The 21,610-nt window shown below is 31.2% G+C and overlaps 1 protein-coding gene across 5 annotated transcripts in view; it reads left to right on the top strand.

Moving 5' to 3' along the window:
- The first annotated feature begins 736 nt into the window (after window positions 1-736).
- The window catches only part of LOC126776089 (hemicentin-1-like), a 254,316-nt gene continuing 233,442 nt past the window's right edge, over window positions 737-21,610 (top strand). For all 5 annotated transcript variants that reach the window (XM_050498373.1, XM_050498370.1, XM_050498371.1 and 2 more), the window contains exon 1: window positions 737-1,101. The gene's annotated coding sequence lies outside the window, so the exon portion shown is untranslated. The remainder of the gene's footprint in view (window positions 1,102-21,610) is intronic.

Genomic DNA, 21,610 nt, shown 5'->3' on the forward strand with positions numbered 1-21,610 from the left:
TAGCATCTGTCATTAGCAATATAAAGAGTAAAAGTATAATTAATGGTGCAATGGTGGTAGGCGAAGAAAGCTCGTGCATTTACCCGATAGTTATATTATATGAAATGGATTCAATAATTTATTTTAATAACAAATTAATTAAAAAGAAAATTACGTCATGTTTGCAACGTCTTTAAACAAACTCAAAATTCAAATACGAATAAAACTGAATCTATTTACATTTTCCATAAAACAGCGGATCTGTTCGATTCTACGAAATTCTTTTAATTATTAAAATCTAGAAATTTATTAAATGCTTACTGAATGACAATTATTTTTAATCTATCACAAGCCCTGTAAAGCCGAGTCCCTACTAACCCACCCACTATTATCAGTATATTTAACATATGATAAAAGAGTATGTACATTTTAACCGAACAAATTTAAAAAGATTGTTCAACTTTGATTTTTATTTGTTGAGTACTACGTACTGATTTATCTATCACTTTGCGTAACAAACATAACAAGCTCGTCGATTACTCTAACACCTCATGACTAACTAATTTAGCGATCGCGTAACTGCATCTGCAGTAAATCAGATCTTGCTGCACTGCGTGTGAATTAGGATGAAAAAAAAAAACCTTCCAACACGTGGAGACGTAGCTTAAAATCGCTGGAGTTACTCCTCTGTACGTGTGCGTAACTGCAGCTGTGTGCGTACCGCTGCAGGTATCAACGCTCAGTTCCCTTCAGGCTGTCGTGCTTGAAACACGTTATGAGGGCTCCCTATCGCCGTCTCATTTTAATACGAGACGCGATCGCAAATTTTGCATTGTGCATTTAAAACGTTCGATTTAAAAAAAAAAAAAAACAGTGTTGAGCTAAATCATAATACTGAACACATTATTGTTTATTAAGCGTAGGACAGTTTTGATTTAATAAAAAGTAAATATATATATTTGAATACTGTTAGTGAATGTGTGACACAGCTTAGAAACATACTGTGCTTAGTGTAATCTGAAAATAATAGTGTCTTGACCACGTGTTTATGTGATTTTTAATTGGATTTCTGTGCGTTACTCGTTGGTTGACTGATTTTTTTAAGCTGTGGTGAACATTATAGTAAGTCCCACCTTATATATTACATTATAAAGTAAAATGGTAATATATTACTACAGTAACACTACCCTTATATAAAACATTTTTGCTTAAATGTATTTCAAATTTAGATAGAATGTTGTCCTATCTCAATTCTTAATTTTAAAATAAATAACAACAAAAAATTAATAAAGAACATTTTCATTTATACAAATGCCAATTATCGTTATCATCTATTAAAAAAGCCAATATTTTTAATCAATGCTAGGATCGTACGAAAAAACATATTTTAAAACTAAAAATTTAAAACATTTTTCGCTTTTTCAACAGACAATACAATTACGACTTTATTTAATAATAAAAATCGTAATAGTATAATAGGCCCTAATGAAAGTAAGATAATTTCTATCCTGTTTTATTAACTCTTTTAATTAATTACTAAAACCAATCTGGCCGGTTTTCACAAAAAAGTCAATGTACAGTTATGTGTCCCACCACTGGGCAAAAGGTCATTCATTTGATCTTTGAGCTTTTTCCACAACGCTTCTCCAATGCGGGTGTCGGTCTACTTTAATAACTCTTTTAAATTAGGAAATAATATTGCAACCATTATACCGCTTCTGCAAACAATTTTGATTAAAATCCACAAAATTCCCGAACTAAAAACATTCTTAACTTCGAAACTATTAATCACTCTCATCTTAAAATTTCCCGCAACAACCTTCGACAGAATCTGTTAATTTTAATTTATATAAAATTTTAAAGTGAAATTTAAGATTCTTGAATTGTTACCAATTCAAACTTTACGGATATTCTGCAAATGCTTTTCTCAGAGTGAAATTGTCAGATACTTTCGAAAAACGGGTTATCTATAGCTATTGGATAAATCTGGACTGAGAAAAATATCCTTGAATAGTAAAATGTTTTATCTGAAACATTATTTTTATATCAAGTATAATATTTTACGCTAAATTGAATAAATTCTTGGTATTAGTTTGATTTTAAAAAAGAAACATCTATCTCTCAAATCAAATTACATCTTATTTTAAGTAGGCTTAACAAAAATTATCGAATCGTAATTTTATAAGATAATTTAATGTTACTGGATCGGAATAAATGGTGCTATCGAGAAGAATCGGCGAGAAAACTGCTACAAAAACAGTAATGTTCTTCATTATCAATGGTTTCTATGCATAATAATAAACTTCTCTTTTCGAATTTTAATTCGTTTAAAAATTGAAAAAATCCTCTTTTTGCGTTCACAATTATGTAGTGATGTTTATCAAGTAACTGCTCTATAAAACATATTTGGTTTTGAGATAAGAGGAAACACAATATTTTTCTTACTTTTAGATATTAATATTAATATATTAATTTGTTTCTAGTTTTTACTTTTTACCGTTTTTAGTTTAAACTCTATCGGAATACCTGGGAGCCAATTCTATTAACAAATTGTCATTTCATCGCAATCAAAAATCGAAGCGTCATCGTTGCTTTTTATCCGTTTTCCTAATCTTGAATTTAACTATCGACTATTGGCATAATTTAACAATTAAGTCTGGTTTTGACATAACGGTATATTTTAACAACATATCAGTTCGATTCCGATTCGAATAAATATATAATAGTCAAAGTTGGATTGGAATTGAATCGAGAAGGTATAGTAATTGTTCTAGATTAGTAGAATTGATCCTGTAACAAATGTCAATTAAAAAAGGGTAGATGTGATATATTTATTCAATTAACTATTAAAGCTTGGATTAAATAATATGTATAGGAAGATAGTGTGCAAAGGGTGAAATAATCGCTATAAGCGAGTTCATAGACGATATCTGGAAATTAAATGATCGCCGCCTGGCATTTATTTTTTGTTATATTTAAAATTGTAAGCAATAATAAAATTTCACAAAAAAAAAAAAAAAAAACGATTCATCGGTCAGAGTATATTATTTTACGGTAATTCAACAATCAATACGCAAGTGCTTATGATGCTATATTAAATAAAGAAATTTAAATGTGAATATAAAGATATGAATATGAAAATAATTTCAGTTCATAAACATAAAGCTGAAAGTATCTGTCTTTGCTAATATTGCATTCGAAATTTAAAAAAATATATAACCATTTACTTTTTTCCGTTCAAAGGAGTTTTCATGGAAATAAAATAGCTGACTCCACAAATGTCGATGTCGTTTTTAATTATCGACTATTCTATATAGGTTTTGTTTTCTGTACAAATACGGATATTTGAATCTTGACTTATTTTATCTTCCATTCGAAACGCATGGAAGTCTATTAATACGTTCCGGTTCGTGATACGAGCTTTTTGACCTACTGGAAAGTCGATAACGCTATTAGTGAATACATGAAAACATTTAGCCTCGTAATGCTGTTATATAGCTACAGGATATTGTATATTAAAAAACAAAACTTCGAAATAAAATTTTAGAACATTGTGATATTACTGTTTCACTCGGATAATTGGTTCGTTTGATTGACAAAATAAAAACTTTTTAAAAACAAACCTCATAGATGTATAAGATATTTATATATATTTCTGTTAAGAGTAGGTAACAGAAAGGAGGGAATCGTTTCTTATTTAATTATCTGGGTTGCATTACAATTCATAAGTTTGTTTATCTTTCTTAATAAAATTTAAATGTGTGTACTGAACAGTGCAGTATTGCCAATATATACCATATTATAATCTCATACACATCTTAAATTGTGCTTGAGAAAATAAGTTAATCTTTTTCTGTTTCTCCACTTATACGTCCACTTCAATGAATTAATGTCACCAAATGAATTACAAACTTTTAATTATACGCGTTGAAACTATGTACAAACATAAAATTTTATACTATATATAATTAAAATAAAAAGAACAAAATACACATTACAAATTTAAAGCAAAAACACGTCGTCTAAAAATTTTCCTGTGGCATTGTACCCAAGACGCTGGCACTGTTGCCTCTCTGCACCGCTAGACTCAGTCTTTGGGCTAAATAAGCGCCAGCTCTTGGGTCACTAGAAGTGTGGACCAGTTTTGCAAAAAGATCTTTTATCATGGACCATGGACCTAATTTAATGTAATGTAAACTTAAAATTTTGGAATATCTTTATCCTAAACGCAACACATTAATAAAATGTCATAAATGGACGTGACATTTAGTTAAGGAAATAATACTAATTCTAATCGAAATCGTTTCAAACGTCTCACGTAATTCGGTCAAGGTGAATACTGTTTAAAAAAAACCAATAGTGACATTGGTCGTGTATACCTAATAACAGTTTAATAGTACATTGATTTCAATTTGTTTGAAACAAAGAAACGATACTGATATTTGCCTAGATTTGGTGTTTATTAATAAACCACACAGAGAAGCTTAATGCGTTTTTGGTGTTCATTTATTTTAAATACTACTGTCAGATTTAATAAAAGAAATGACGCTATGAAGAATGAGTGGGTCAAATACCCACTCATTTTTCCTTACCCGTGTGATGTAGGTCTTTTAATTTGTAAATCGAATATTAATAATCACACGCTAACTATTTACTACCTAATTGTAAAGTTATAAACGTTTGTATTTTGTTCTTAAAAATATATTCAATTTCAGTGTCAGGTTTTTTTATAGTATTTCAATTGATAAAATAATTTATTTTTATTTATTTATTTTATTATATGTTCTTTTTTAAGTAACGTTCTCACAAGCCACATTTACTGTTAAACAACAATCGCAATTTTATACGGAAACACAATTAGGTCCGTGTCATGGCGAATAATTAGCATTTGTGGTTGCATATTTTCAAGGACGTTTCACTTCAAAGAAAGGAAAATCAAGCAATTCTATTGTATTTCATGAACGTTTAGTAATAGTTTAAATGAAAGTACGTGAAGCAATATACGACTTATGTGATCAAAATTTTGTTAAAAAAATGAACCTTGATGCCTTATATAATTTACATAGCTTTAAATTAAGAAGCACTTATAAATCTGGGCTAGTAATATAAATAAGGGTTTTAATGATTACGCGCTCAGCGATAAAGGAAATACACTTGTTTATTTATCAACCCCCAAATCATCACGCCAGTTGCGTTTAATGCTAAAACAAACGTTAAATTATTATATTTATCAATTTTGGAGATCTAATAAGGGCATAAATCGGCAAGGGCATATCTAACAGCCTGTAAGTCCCACTACTGGGCAAAAGCATCTCCTTTTAAGAAAAAGGTTTGGCGCTTATTTAACCACGCTATTTTAATGCGGGTTGATGGATACACACACATTGGTGGTTTCCTCGTGATGTTTTCCTTGACCACAAAGCAAAAGATCAATTATACGAGTAAACATGAAAATTCAATGATGCTTATCCGGGTTTGAACCCGTAATCCTCGGTAAATATTAACGTTATCCAGGCATTTGATATTTTCGTTTATATACCAATATGATTATGAATTATATTTTTTATCTAAATAAAAACATTCTTTGTAAACGTAACCTATGAAAGAAAACAAAAAAGTCTTGAGCCGCTTAAACGAATGCTAATTAAAAAATAATAACAAACTTGTCACTAACACGATGTCCGTCATTTCATCATTCGATTCATTTGCTAAATTACATGTGTAATTGAATGTATCACCTGCTGTGCCTAGCGGTGGAACATCTGCCGTATCACTTTCACCGTGAACTGTGTTTGGTTCATCGTTAATTACTTTATCTTCACTGGTCAGTGTACCATTAAAAATTAAACATCATAGTTGTACTGATCCAAAAAACAACAGCAGCTCTTGACTAATAGCTTTTAAAAATAAAAATAATTATAAAACTTCCATTTCAGTTTCTTCTGTACTTTGTTTGAAATTCCATGATTTATTTAAATAATTTCATTTTTTTTATGGAATAGGAAGGTGGACGAGCATATGGGCCACCTGATGGTAAGTGGTCACCAAACGCCCTTAGACATTGGCATTGTAAGAAATGTCGACCATCGCTTATAACCAACGCGCCACCAACCTTGGGATCTAAGATTTTATGTCCCTTGTGCCTGTAATTACACTGGCTCACTCACCCTTCAAACCGGAACACAACAATATCAAGTATTGCTGTTTTGCGGTAGAATATCTGATGAGTGGGTGGTACCTACCCAGACGAGCTTGCACAAAGCCCTACCACCAGTATATATTTATATCATATAATTTCCAGAAGAATTATTGTAAGTTAACATACAATTAAAAATAATAAATAGATTGCTCTAAGATATTTAGAGAAAAAAATAGAAGAAAAGACTTAGAAATAAGTTTTGCAGATACTGGGTTGAAAGGTACAGTTTTCTTGTTCCCAAGCTATTGATTTCTAGACGAAATAAGGATCCTATTTTGTTTTGAAGTTACCAGTGATTGCAAATATTGCACGTATAATAATTCTAATTACCTCAATTATTATTATTATAGAAAGATCTACGTGGAATTTATAATATATTATGGTAAAATAAAATCCACTTACATCTTTCTTACATAAAAGTGGTGACTTTTAGAACTTAAAAAAGACTCAATGTCCTAATATTAAATTACTTTTAAAAACTTAGTTACATCCTACATCGAAACATCGGTATATATTAAGTATTATTAAACTCAAATACTGCAATAAATTTCTTTTCGTACGTAAAAAATTTCAACATTTCATTTCCATTATGGGAACAACACTTACCATACTTTTTTATCTTCAAGGCTCTATTTCTAACCCAGACAGGCAGCACTTGGACTCATAAATCCTAGCCTTACTAAGTACCCAAGTCGTTAAACACTAAGTACTCCTAACGTAAGCAGTCTTAAATACTTAGCGGTTTCAAGTAATTGACATATCTTAGTCGAGTATAACTTACATCGAGGGCCTCGAAGATCACTTGAAAACTTGTTACAGATGTAAATCTAGCTTAGTGTGATATACTAATTGAAATAGTTATGGAAACAACTATTATATTGCTATCGTAAGTAGATTTGAATCGTGATACCCTTAGTTACCTATCTTGGTAAATCAAAGATAATTATTGAAGTAGTAGTTTACTTATCCTCTTTAATTGTTTCTAAATCTCCAATTCAAAATGTCTTCTTGGTGAAATGTGTAATGTTTATATTTATTTAATTTGTGTCAAAATTGTCGAAAACGTTATTTTAAAATGAGAATAAAATCAGAAAGCACCGAAACCATTTGGAAACACGAAAATATAACGAAAAAAAAAATACCTTTCGAAATATGAATGCTGCTTTTGTCATTAAAGAAAAGAAAGTCCAGAACCAACCCACTAAAATATTATTTTTGTGGAATGTAATTCTTAAAAATGTAATTACCAGCTCTTCAGAGGTAATCTTGAAGATTAATCACCTAAATTAGCGAGTCCTCTCCATTATATGTACATTTTGGAATCTGAATATTTTCACGTTCTCTTTGTTTATAATGTTTTTGAGATGATTAAGTGAATGTTGGCACTATTTTCGTTCAACTTTAAATATAGTTTAATCCGATTAAGAAATTCGTGTTTTTTTTCGCTCCCATTTCTCGGTCATTTTTCTTAGACACTAAATGCGAAGCTCAGCGGAGATTTGCTAAATAAAAATGTGAAATTCAAACCTATTTTAAGAATACGAGTCTTGAATAATGGAAGGCTGTTAATATTTAAGAAAAGGCTTCGGAGAATACGATGTAAATACTAGATGGATTTTAAGTGTTCTTAAGTCTACAACAAAGTGTTTTATTTTATTCGTTATTAAATATGCGCAAGTGATAAATACGCAATAGCACAATTTATTCACGATACAGTTTTCATTACAATTATATTGACTAGCTTTCGGCCGCGGTTATGCCTGCGTGTGAGGAAGGGGATAGGTGTAAACCTATGTTATAGGTCACAGTATAGGTTTTATATTTATTTCAAATATTTATATATATTCTGAAAAAGTAACAAATATTTATTCAGGCATCCTTAAAAGATTTCGCGTTTATAATATTAATATGATATTCACCAAGTAACCATTTCTCAAAATTATTGTGTAATCTTATATTATATAAGATTAATTGAAGAAATAAATTATTTACATTATTTTATGATTACATATTTATATTAATAAATATATTATATTATCATAATTATCACGATAACAATTGGATATACTCATGAATATTAACGACCTGATTATTATATTGAGGTTATTTTGTTTCAATTCATTTCGTTTTAGTTATTTAGTGCCATTAGCGAATGTGCCGAACATTCATTATAATTATATAATTAATTAAATATATTTAATTAGAAATAGATGAATATTACTTAAAATAACTACTCAATTATAAATATGAAAATAACATTAGCTTATTGATATTAAAAATGGGTTACTATGATAAATAATACAAGACACAGAACCGTAATAACCACGGATAGTACTTGGATTTTAACTGAAAATCACGAGTCCATATACAGATGAGTGCCATTAATTTTTCATTTACTTTATATGTGTTTATAATTAATTTCGTTCCAATAATATAAATCTAAAATGTAGCTTTTTTTTTCTTAAGATAAGAAGGCTTTTGTTGCCATTGGATGCCATATTAAAAATAACGTTTTGCAACTAAAATAAAAGTAGTAATAAAAGCGTGTTCATGTCCCAGTGTTGGTCTAAGGCCCTTTGTTTTGAAGGAAAGGTTTCAAGCTAATTCCATCACACTGCTCCAATAGTGGACGTACATGGGACAGAATGTGAACTGACATGTCATGCAGGTTTCTCCATGATATTTTATTCAATCAAATTAAGCATGCAAAAATTGAGTGCCTGGGTTTGTACCCGCAGTCTTTCTTTTTTTTTGTAGAATAGGAAGGCGGACAAGTATATGGGCCACCTGAGTGTAAGTGGTCACCAACGCCCATAGACATTGGCATTGTAAGAAATTAACCATCGCTTACATCACCAATGCGCCACCAACCTTGGGAACTAAGATGTTATGTCCCTTGTGCCGGTAATAACATTGGCTCACTCACCCTTCAAACTAGAACACAACAATACCAAGTATTGCTGTTTTGCAATAGAATATCTGATGAATGGTTTGTACCTACCCAGACCAGCTTGCACAAAGCTAACCATCTAAACTCACTGGAATAAAATAAATGTTAATTATTTATTTAATGTTGGTGAGAGATCGGTTATTTTATTAGTGTTTCCTTTCTATCTTGTTGTTTATAAAAACAGGAAAATACTAAATAAAATCAGATGTATTTTTATATTTTCTAATAATTAATTATTGTGAGTGTATACGTGTAATATTAACCGCTATTATTTACAATATTTTAATAATTTCTAAGTGTCGTTTATTCGAATTTCAATATCTAAAATATATATAGCTTAGTATACGTATATTCTCAACAACGGTCTGAACGCGAATGGCCAATTAAACTTGATGACAGGTCGGCCTCGAGTATCACGTGACAGGTGATGTATAGTGTTGCCATTTAAAACGACTTTCCCCGCTTGACGTAAAAACATCGTAGAACATATTTCTCACTTTTCAAATATTCTTTTATACTCCAATGCAAAGACTAGTTACATTGGTAGGTTTTTTAAAGTAATTTTTGAAATATTTATTGTACTGCATAACCGCTGAAGTCAATTACTTTGTGTAGAATAAGTTGGTAATCACTTGTAATATATTAATAGATTACTTTTATTTGTATTTATAATTAATCTCGTACTAGACGTTGAAGCAAAAAATCGTGGGAAAACCTGCAAGTGGCAGATATTTTTTGTCATATGTGTATCCCCCAAACTCCGTTGGAGACCATCTTCAAATTTTCAGCTTCAGATCGAAAGAGGGGATTTTTGCCCAGCAATGGAAAAATACTTTACGATTACAATGTAAGAAGTTAATCTGTCGAAAATCTATACTAATATTATAAATACGAAAGTAACTTCCTGTCTGTTACACTTTTACGACTAAACCACTGAGCTGAATTTGATGAAAATCTGTACGAAGCAAGCTTGCATCCCAAAAAAGAACATAAGTTACTTTTTTAGGGCTTGCACCACAAATTCGTGAGTGGAGACGCGGATGACAATCAGTCTTAAATAAAACCTGAGGTAGTGTAGGAAATACGAATATTGTAAAATAATCTTCAAATAATAAAAATAATCAAATAATACTCTTTGTAAGCCGCTAAATTCGAAAATTATGTTATTAAATTTACCCATGCATCTAAGTCTATAATCTACACGCACTTTCCCTTAAATCGGAACACAGCCATACAATACATTGTTATCTGTACAATCATTACGTGATACCAGCCCATACTCGAGCATCTTCCATACCACCAAAACGTATCATGAACTAATAATTCTCTCAAATGTTTGTACATTCCTGAGTAATCACGTAATATACAACCGTTGACTTTAGTAGTATGTATTGCGGGAAGTCTAATCTCTTTAATCCATACATCCAAATTTGGCTCATCTGTCTTTAATCATAAGGCGTATAATCAGTTGCAATTACTGTATTTCAGTCAGTACCCTAACAAGTCAATCATAAATGATCTCATTACCGTGTTAATTGGTGTCTATGGTTATTAACATAATTAAAGCAATCGATCTTAGACGAAAATTTAATAGGGCTTATGTTTTAATGAAAGAGATAGAGATAATTCATTTATATTATTGAAATATTTTTCCGGAGTCTGTATTTCCTGATAGGTCTTTAAATCCAGAGTAAACAGGTTTCTTCTAATAAAGCGTGCTACATCCTAGACCGTGTTGATGCTTAATATCGGGCAACACAACGGTAAAACGCTAGCTTATTAAGGGTAAAAAAATATTGGGGATATTTACATAACTTAAACAGATCTAATTCTGATAACTCGAGCGTAAGCATTCTTCTAATGCTTTATTTATATGCATTAATATTATGATTAATAATATGAATCACAGTGATTTCTACTTTATAAAAGCACAGAATTATGCCTGTAGATAAAATTGTTCTTGTTTATGATTTCCTTGTTAACCTTTTCTTATTATTATGATTTTATAAGATATTGAATATACATAGGCCATTATGTATAAGATGATTTGAGTATATATAAATATCAAGTTTATTTTTTATATCTGTAATAATTTTTAACGCCGAAATGGCCCAGTAGTAAGAACGGATGAATCTTAATCGATGATCGTGGGTTCAAGCCCGGGCAAGCACCACTGAATTTTCATGTGCTTAATTTGTTATTATAATTCATCTCGTGGTTGACGGTGAAGGAAAACATCGTAAGGAAGTCTGCATGTGAATTTCACTGAAATTATGCCACATGTGTATTCCACCAACCCGCATTGAAGCAGCGTGGTGGAATAAGCTCCAAACCTTCTCCTCAAAAAGGGACAGGAGGCTTTAGCCAAGCAGTGGGACATTTACAGGTTGTTACTGTAATTATATTTGAATATATTTTTATATGTAAAGGCAGGTAATTGCACAAAGATAATACCAGTCGAGTCAATATCAACGAATAAAGCAAACAAGATCGCTAAGTGTTTTATTAACATAATAAAAATGATTACGGAATTAAGGTCACGTGGAACGTTACGGTAGAACGAGTTTGGACAAGCATTTTAATTAAAATCGGCGAAATTCCTTTTTTCATCGAACTGAATTAAGTTTATAACTCCGTTTCAAAGTCAAACATGAATATTTCCAGAATCAATTCCTTTATGAATAACTAAAGAAAAATAAAACGAGAAACGGAATTTTGAAAATCGAATAAAAGCCATGTATTCGGAGTTCTTCATTCCAAGTGGATACGAAAATACAAAACAAACATGGGAATTACTCTACTCTATGTAAATATTGACGGATGACCCTACATCCGACCCTGACTTAACCTTTTTTTTCGTTTACTTTATGCCTCGAGACGATGGATGAAATTTTGACTGAATGACACAATGGGAAATTATTTTCAAAAATCAGGGGACCCTTGTATTGACAGATGAGGAAATAACAATATTGATGAAAAGCAATACGTGAAGCTATGTACATATGTATATCAAAAGTGGACGTATATGATAATACTGATAGCTGGCTTACATTTGGTATAGGCATATATTGATAATTATTTCAAGAGTACTAGATATGGATAGCTTTAAACCAAGCCGAGATGGTCTTTTAGTTTAAACTTGGAACACCTGAATTTTAACCGGTAATTGCCGGTTTAAACTCTGGTAAGCACCACTGAAATTACATGTTATAAATTTATGTATATGGGTGGATCTGGGTGTAAATCTGGCAATTTTGCATATACCAAGGAAGGAGGAAACCTTGGCCCAACAACATGATATTACTACTACAACTACTTCTAAGCTAACTTCAAATAAATGAGAGCGAATAATGAATATGATCCGAGTTAACTAATAAAAAAATCATTTTCTTAACAATAAGAGAAAAAATCTAAGCTTCTTCAATTCGTAATGAATTCAGGTACAATAATTTCATCATAATATACGCAAAGTCCCGTGTGCCGGATAAACTCGCCCTAAGGATTATGCTAATTTAGAGTCCAAATATTTGTGCTCATTTCAAATAATTTCCGCTCTATCCAAATGTATAATGGAAGAACTTTAAATCTACTTAACTGCGCCTGTTATCCCCTATGTTCTCCGGTAATCTCCTCAGCTTAGGCTTCATTCATAAGACAGCACTGTTCATATTGAGATATAATATTTTGAACACTTTAATCTACAATTTGAACGTATTCATTTTAATGTATTTTTTCATTGAAAACTTTATTGTTTATTTCTAAATCATCATTCACAGTAAATATTATAGGAGTTGATTACCTGCAAAAATGTTTAACGTTTTTTTTTTATTTGTCTGTGATAATATGTTTATTATTAAAAAAGTAATTTTGTCTCAGTTCGAAAAAAGAAAGAACATTTTTTAAAGAAAGAGTTTTTCATCTTTAGTCAACCAAAACGGATTATACTTAATAATAAATCTTCGTGGTCTGAATACGGACTTAACTTTTGACTGTCGCAATTAGTATGTAAACAGCTTTATACTTCACTTTTTAATGTAAAACAGCTTACTAAAATTATAATTAATCCTGGAGAGTATTTTAAACTACATTTTCATGAAATGGATTTTCTCTTGAGCGTACTAAGGGTAAAGACTTCGCTTTAAGCTCAGAAACTTATTTTCTAAGACAAACACGTTCAGAATTTGTAAACAAAATGGACGAAATGAAATATTTATCTTTTATTTTTCCGAGAATATAGAAATATTGTCGAGAATGAGAGAGCATCGTTGATGTACTTCACTAGTTGTTTATAAATGTTTTTGCTTCTTGGTTTCTTTTAGTTTTTAGAAATGTATCTCTAATGACGCAGATAATAAGGATACTTGTTATTATTTTGATTTCACGTTCGCATGACGAATATATTCAAAGAAATGTAAACGTAATTCCACTGTAATTTAGTTTTATAAATAGCAGTTCTAGAAATTATTAAATTGACGTAGTATATTTAATGTAATATATACTATGGAATTTTTATTTGCTTGGGCTAACACATTAGCTTGACTCGGTAGTTTTTTTTTAATTGAACTAGCTCCTAAAACTATATAAAGAAATAAATCTGAAATTTCCATCCGAGGGTAAGTTTTTAGACGCGGCACTATCACGAGATTGAAAAGTGCTTGTACTTGGTACATTTTATTCACAGAATCCAGATATAACTACTAATATGATATAAATAAATAAATAGCTTAGTTTATTTTTACTTTGTCAAATAATGAGATGAAATGTACTGGATTTATTCCTGTTTGACCATATTGTAGAAAAAAAGGCCTTTTGGCTCAAGTATTTAGTTGAATAATGGCCTGTAAATATCCTACTGCTAGGATTCTGTTTTAAATATCCATCTCTACTTGAGGCCCAGAGTTATTCCACAACTCTACTCGAATACAATACTGGTTGAGTACGCATGTCTAAAATTTTATAATACATACACGCTTTCACATACGATCACCGGCCATCCAGGCATGTATTGCATGTAATCAACAAATGATACATAATACAATATTATTGTATACTAGAGTCCCGGATATTTGCGTGGGGGTAACGCGTAACGCGATTTTCCAGCGATAAAAAAGAGAACGCTTATATCGTTATGCAACTCTAATTATTACAAAATCTTAATTAATTATACAGCGAAACCTTCCCCGTAAATCACTTCATACATTGGTGAAAACTGTATGAAAATCCATTCAGTAGTTTTTGAATTTAGCGTTCACACAGAGAGACGACGCAGTGGGGCTTTTTTATAATGTGTAGTAATAGTGATTTGTATGAATCCTTCACGCACTTTAAAATATAAATTTGCTATCATGAACTACGTTTCAAGGCAATAGATATTACACAAAATTTATTTTTGTGTAGTCAGTGACGACATTCCATTTTTTTCTCATTATTACACTGTCAATTTCCGGTACCTCGTCGTTATGTCAAAGGCAAATGCCAAGAGGCATTGCATTAGACGTGAACATAATCAAAACAAGAGTTCAATGACGAGCGAAAATGCACAGAACTTCAAGGTATTATAGTTTTTACATGCATTGAATAAGTGCTAGTATCCCATGCGCGTGTTGTGCTTTTGTCTAAATTTTTTGAACTTTATAACGAGTGAAAGTGACAAAGAATGTATGTTTTATTTTTATACATTCATGGTTGACATTCATCACGTTTTATGTATGAAGTATTTGTTTATTGATATCGTTATAGAACGCTTTTCTTTTGGAACTTTTGTATTTTTATACACATCTGTAGCAGTTACCCACACTTCCAGAACTTTGCTTATAGCAATAACTCGTGACTGTGTCGTATACAACTGGTGGTTTTGAAGTTGTAGCCTTACGACAGTACTGATGCTAATTTGAATATTTTCATGAGACAGCTTCATATAGAGATGCATAGTTTTTCCTCTTTAATTATAGTTTTTTTTTCTTTTAATACATACAGGAGTTCATACGGTGTTTTTATATAAAATTACAATTGGGGATATTTAGTAATACAAACACACAAGTGATGAACACTATTTATGATATTACAACCTTACAAGTGGTTTTTTTTTTTAATTTTTACAAGAGCTCTCAACTAACAATATATTCAGTCAAGCTATTATAATTAAATTAGGTCACGATATCGAATATTAGGATTGTGTTGTGTTATTTTTGCACTAAAAGTGGTGGATATTATTTTCAAATTAATATTTGGTTTTTTCTAACAGAAATATAACTAGTTAGAAAAATGATTGATCAAAATAGATTGAGCTATCGAGGAAAAAAAACGAAAAATAAAGTCGAAACCTTCTACTCTTGAAGACAGCTATTATATATATTATATAATATTCATTTGAATTTGTAATTAAAATTCATCTTGTGCTTGACGGTGATGAAAAACATCGTGAGGAAACCTGCATGTGTCTAGTTTCACTGAAATTCTGCCATATGTGTATTCCACCAAACCGCATTAGAGCAGCGTGGTGGAATAAGCTCAAAAACCTTCTCCTCAAAGACAGTGGGACATTCAGAGGCTGTACTGTACTGTTTATTTGAATACTGGTTATCCAATACCAGCTTAGTTTAATTTACGTAGATAAATTGTTTTCACAACAATTATAGCTTAGTACTGCTACTACCTGTACTATATAGCAAGTAAAATTATATGTATTAAATTTGATGTTTCTAAATAAATTAATTGGTTTATATTCGAAATATTCTTTTTTAGTTTATTTTATTGTATTTACAACATTTTACTTATGTTAGTGTAAGGAAAATTAATGTTGTAACAGCCATGTCTCATCCACTATTGGGAAAAGACCTTTTCTCTTAAGAAAGCCTGCATTGTATTCGATGCAAATACACAGGACGGTTGCATTAGAATGCCATTTTAAAGAAATGTTAAATAAATGGCTACTTATAAAATCACAAATGTAACAATTTCAACATACTATCATTTAATACATCAAAGGCTATTATATTCAACTCCGGTCGCTTCTATCAAGATAATGAACATAATCTTAATTCTCGTGCCCTTCTGCTTATCTTGGAGGAGTCAGTTCGTAAAGGCCTCCTCACAAAACTGAACCCCGGTTAAATCCCAGAGCCCCATTACCTTTTAATCACACCCTTTAATTAATTAATAGAGGGCTACAATGCATGAGTTAAATTAATTTAAATGCAAACAGTGACTGTTTTATTTAGGGCAAAACTTGTTCCCTTTTAATTTGGGTGTATAAATTACTTTAATTGTTTTCTTAAATTGTCTTGCTGGTCTAGTAAGCTCATAAATTAACTTCAAATATAAGTGATAAGATATTTTAAATAGCAATAATATTATATTATCTAAGCATAGTCTTTATTGTGGTAGATTAATTATTCAGTTGAGGCAGCAGGTAGGCAAGGTTTCAAGTCTTTTGACAACCAACGTACTGCTTAAACTATGATTATACTTTAAGCATAGTGGTCATTTCAGTAAGTGAATATGTTGGATTTTATTGCCAACCTTATAATATCTTATAAACGGCAATGTTTTTTTCTCCTAAATTGTATTCGTATAAGTTACTAATAAAATACTGACGTAACTGTGAAGTGGGCAGAAGTGTACTTAAAGAATAGTAATAACTAACAATATTATATTTATTACGAAATGTTTATAGATATGTGCATATATACAGTCAGATACAATCGAGTCTTCAAATGTTTTATATATATAATATATAAAAGGTTTGAAGGGTGAGTGAGCTAGTGTAATTACAGGCACAAAGGATATACATATACATCTTAGTTCCCAAGGTTGGTGGCGCATTGGCGATGTAAATGGTTAACATTTATGCCTATGTCTATGGGCGTTGGTGATCACTTACCATTAGGCCCATAAGCTTGTCCACCTACCTATACTATAAAAAATACCAGATCCCTGTTACCAGGAAACACCATGCATCTCCGACATACGTGCGTCCGTTAGTCGTACTTTTCGACTAATTCTTTAAAATTGACATAGCTTTTTTATTTATAAACCGATTGAAATTAAACAAACACTACAATTCATGCTTCTAAGATTACCGTGCAAAAACGCACAGACAACAATTCTAACAATCATTGTTTTGGATTCTATTGCGTTGATAAAGGCGCTTGATAATAATTTTACTCATATATATTCTATGTATAGATATCGATCAGTTATATTTTTATAATATGTATAAAGATGATTTAATTTTCCATATTCTCCTATTTTTCGCTACGGCTTTGACATAGTTCCTCTACAGTCCCAACTAATCAGGGCGTTTCCTGAACGACCAACTATTTCCAATAAGCAGCCACTTGTGCAACTTTTCACCCTTGTCTTCACAAAATATCCTCGAGCCAACTGCTTCGCCTTAGAGATATTTTCTTGTAAGCTAAGACTTAATCCACGTTATACAGAATAAAGAATTATAGGACATATGACATCAATAATCCTAAAATGGAATTAATGGAGAAGATCAAACTGTAATAGCGTCGGTTTTCATAAATTTCGTTTTATCACATATTACTTTGTTAGTAGATTTAAAGAGCTTACGAGATACTGTTTTACGATGCTCCCCCTGTTGGTAATATATTCGGTAATAATTACAATATATAGCTGAAAATTATCCCGCTATGAACGGCTTTTAATCTACTAGAGCTTTTATAAGGCTGTTTTTAATGTGGAATTAATAATACCCTCATAAAGATAGTGCGCCTTTAAATATGAGGAAAATACAGTGGAAACGAGCAATAATGTGTTACTATGTATTAAATAACACTTTAAAGTTGAATATAATTCAAAAACTTCACGTCCGAAGTGTGTAATCATATTACAGGTAAAAACAGGTAAAAAGTGTGCTACTTAGGATATATATTTCTAAATAGTATATTTTCAAAACTATAAAAAAATAATTAATAATTTAGATTAATGAATAATATCATTTCATTTCGCCGAGTACAGTCGATTAAATTACATAATTATAATGTCCTCTAAACCGATTTCGGCCAAGGCGGCCAATCTCAAGAGAGATTCGCCAACTGCGCAGGAGATATTATAGTGTACAAGTGTGTGCGCAAACACAGATGCTCTCTATATTCATTAGCTCTCATAATCTGATGGCACACAATCAGAAGGAGTTCAGGCGCAGGACCAATGGCTTTACTGGCTTTCCGAGGCACAGGAGTGTACACACCTCCAACATCAAGACTCCGGGCTGCTACTGAGAATTTTTTGACAGAAAACCCAATAACTTATTATTGGCCTGACCTGGGAACCCAGGACCTGCGGATCTGCGGCCTTACATCTAGCCACTAGACCAACGAAAAAGTCCTAATATTTACATAATAATATTCAAATTATTTAATAAAATAGTATTTATAAATATTATATAGTACGAACTGCCGATAATGTATGAATATCCTGCAATGTTTAAGTTATAGATAGCATAAAAATATTATAAACATAATTCAACTAGTTACAGATATTTTAACAATATCTTTAAGGAAAAAAAGTTACCTATCAGATAACGCTCTGAATCTAAAAGACGTATTATAATATTTGTAGAAATGATAAACTATAATATCGAGAGTTCTTCGAGATACGTGCATTTTAGATAAATGCAATAGAAGAGCACTTTAGCTTGAAGTGCGCCACTTCCTTTGAAACAGAGAAACTGTATTTTGTTCTTTTTTTTTAAACTACAGAGAAAACTCATACGATAGTGTCGGAAGGAAATGTATCTCAGCCTTATAATACTTACTTTTTGAAATCGTTGAATCAATAGCAAATTTGAATATTCTTCGACAAACCATTCACGTAGATTACAAAGCTTAATTGGTAGTTTTAAACTCAATAAATCCTGTAACATGATGATTTGAAAAATACCTTTATAAGTCTTCTTAAATAAAGTATACATTGATTGATTCAACTAAACAAGTTAAATTCCTAATAACCTTCTCCTCGAAAAAAAAGAGAGAGGAGGCCTTAGCCCAGCAGTCGGACATTACAGGCTGTTTCTGTACTGTAAGTTAATTTAAAAGTGAAGTAAAGTGAAGAAGTTCTTTGAAAAATCAATAAAAAAAGTAATGAACTATGTGTCACAGTAGTTGGACTCTTCGTTGTTAGTTATTTGTAAAGTTTTTTTGCCAATTACCATATGAATCCGAGTAGCACATTTTTTTCTATCTCCATATAATAGAAACGACGACACAGTTCCGTTCATTCTTTTCCTTAGTTTGTAGATGAGCTTCAGTTTTATCAATTAAATTTTGTTGAAAATATTCAGTAGAACAAAATTGTTCAGAAAATGCAAATTCTCCCCGAGTTCCTTAAAGTGAGCGAACACTAGTATTAATAATCATATTAACATAGTAAGGAAAACGCTGCGAAAGCTCGTAGAAAGAGCGTCGACCTGTGTAATATTTTTTTTCAGAACCCAGCGCTAATATATTATGTATGGTCACTTGGTTCTTTCTAAGACTGACTGGGTTTGGTCAACAGGATCCTTTAACGTGCTCCCGATTAAATTATTATTTGTTTATGTCAAAAATTTCACTCCAAATTAAAATATTAACATATAAAATAGATTTTTTATTCTTCTCTTTTTAAAAATTAATATTTATCAATCAATTATTAAAGAATAAGTGCTGAACCAAACTTACACTTACAAAACAAAATGGTATTTCATTAAAATATTGCTTGAAATTTTTTAAGTGCATATGCTCTGCAGTTTCCGTACGTAGTTTCTGTTCTAAACGTTAAAGTTTTAAGAAACTTTGACGGAGTCTGATCCTTGATGACGCTTCGATTCCAAAGGTAGGTCCCACATCGGATCGAGTTTGATTCTGAACTTCCTGTATTGCGCATTTGTGAATTGTACCTAGTACTTGTGTTAACAATAGAATTGCAGATACTATACATGTATAGATAGGACTATTTACACTTATACTGGTTGGTTTAGTGGTTAGCTTAACCAGATGCTGATACGGAGGTTTTAGGTTAGAATCTCAAGACGATTTAGCAAAAGTTATTGAGTGTTTCTGTGAAGTTATTCTAAGTAGCGGGCAAGTAGTTGGTTAGGAAGTTGGCAGTGTGATACTTCCGCTATAAGATCACTTTTGATCTTTTGGCGGATTGTCCTTTCATAGGTTTATGATAGTGAGAATAAATGCACTTATATTTGCACACACACATAAATATATTCATTATAACTAATTGGAAAATTTCATAAGTATATAGCCGACTCTGAAGAGGAAAAATATAACTGTAACTATTTCGAAAGGTAATAATAATTGGATATTTTTATGGCTAGCACCGGCCCTCTCCACACGGGCGATAACTAATTTGTTAATAAAAATGGTTTACATAGTGAAAATCAATTTTCTGATAACTTAAACACTTTTTATTTATTCGATTCGTAATAAAATAAAACAATATACAATAACATCATACATCTACGAGACGGCAATTCGAATATATATTTATTTCGATAAGATTAAGATCTGTTGAAAATTTTGATTCGAATACTTACAGAAAATTCGTTTTCAGCCGTCGATATCTATTGATATAGAAAGAAATAATGAAATATGAATAAGTAGAAAATATTAACGAAAAAACATTAAACTAAATTCATACATTAGTTTAAAGTTCATCGAGAAATGTCAACTCCTTATTTTTTTTATTTCAATTGTTAAATATCACCAACTAAAATAGTCTGACATAGTTTTGTATAATTTTTATGTTTTTAAATGATATTTTCTATATATCAATTGATATTCGGGCTTAAGATATATATAAAAGGTTTTTTCTTTAAAGTAGATCGAATAATGGCCTCCTCTCTCTTTTGAGGACAAGGCTTGGAGCTTATTCCACCACGCTACTCCAATTCGGGTTGTTAGAATACACATGTGGCAGCACTTCAATGAAATTAGACACATGCAGGTTTCCTCACGATGAAGGAAAACCCTTCACCGTCAAGCACGGGATGAATTATAAACACAAATTAAGCACATGAAAATTCAGTAGTGCTTGCCCGGGTTGAACCCACGATCATCGGTTAAGAGTCATGCGTTCTAATCACTAGGCTATCTCGGCTGATATCTCAATTAATATTGAAAATGTCTCACAGCTGGGTAAATGTATCGTCTCCTCTTAAAAAAGCTGTGGATCTTATTAAAATGCTGTTCCAAAACGTATTCTTATATATAAACGTAGCAAACACCCAATACATGCAGATAGCTTCATGATGCTTTCCTTCAACACTGAACGCGAAATTCTTACTAAACTGAGTTCGTTACGCTTTCACGGCTTATTTTTTTAACTGATCATTATGGTATTTGCAATTTGCATGTTGAGATGTCAGAGGTACAGAAAATTCTCAGACACGGGCATATTCGCAGGCGAAAACTAGCTACTCCATCTTTTATTAATGCCCTCATAAAGTAAATAAATTATCGAAA

This window comes from Nymphalis io, chromosome 19 (genome assembly GCF_905147045.1).
Source record: "Nymphalis io chromosome 19, ilAglIoxx1.1, whole genome shotgun sequence".
In the NCBI taxonomy this organism is placed as follows: Eukaryota; Metazoa; Arthropoda; class Insecta; order Lepidoptera; family Nymphalidae; genus Nymphalis; species Nymphalis io.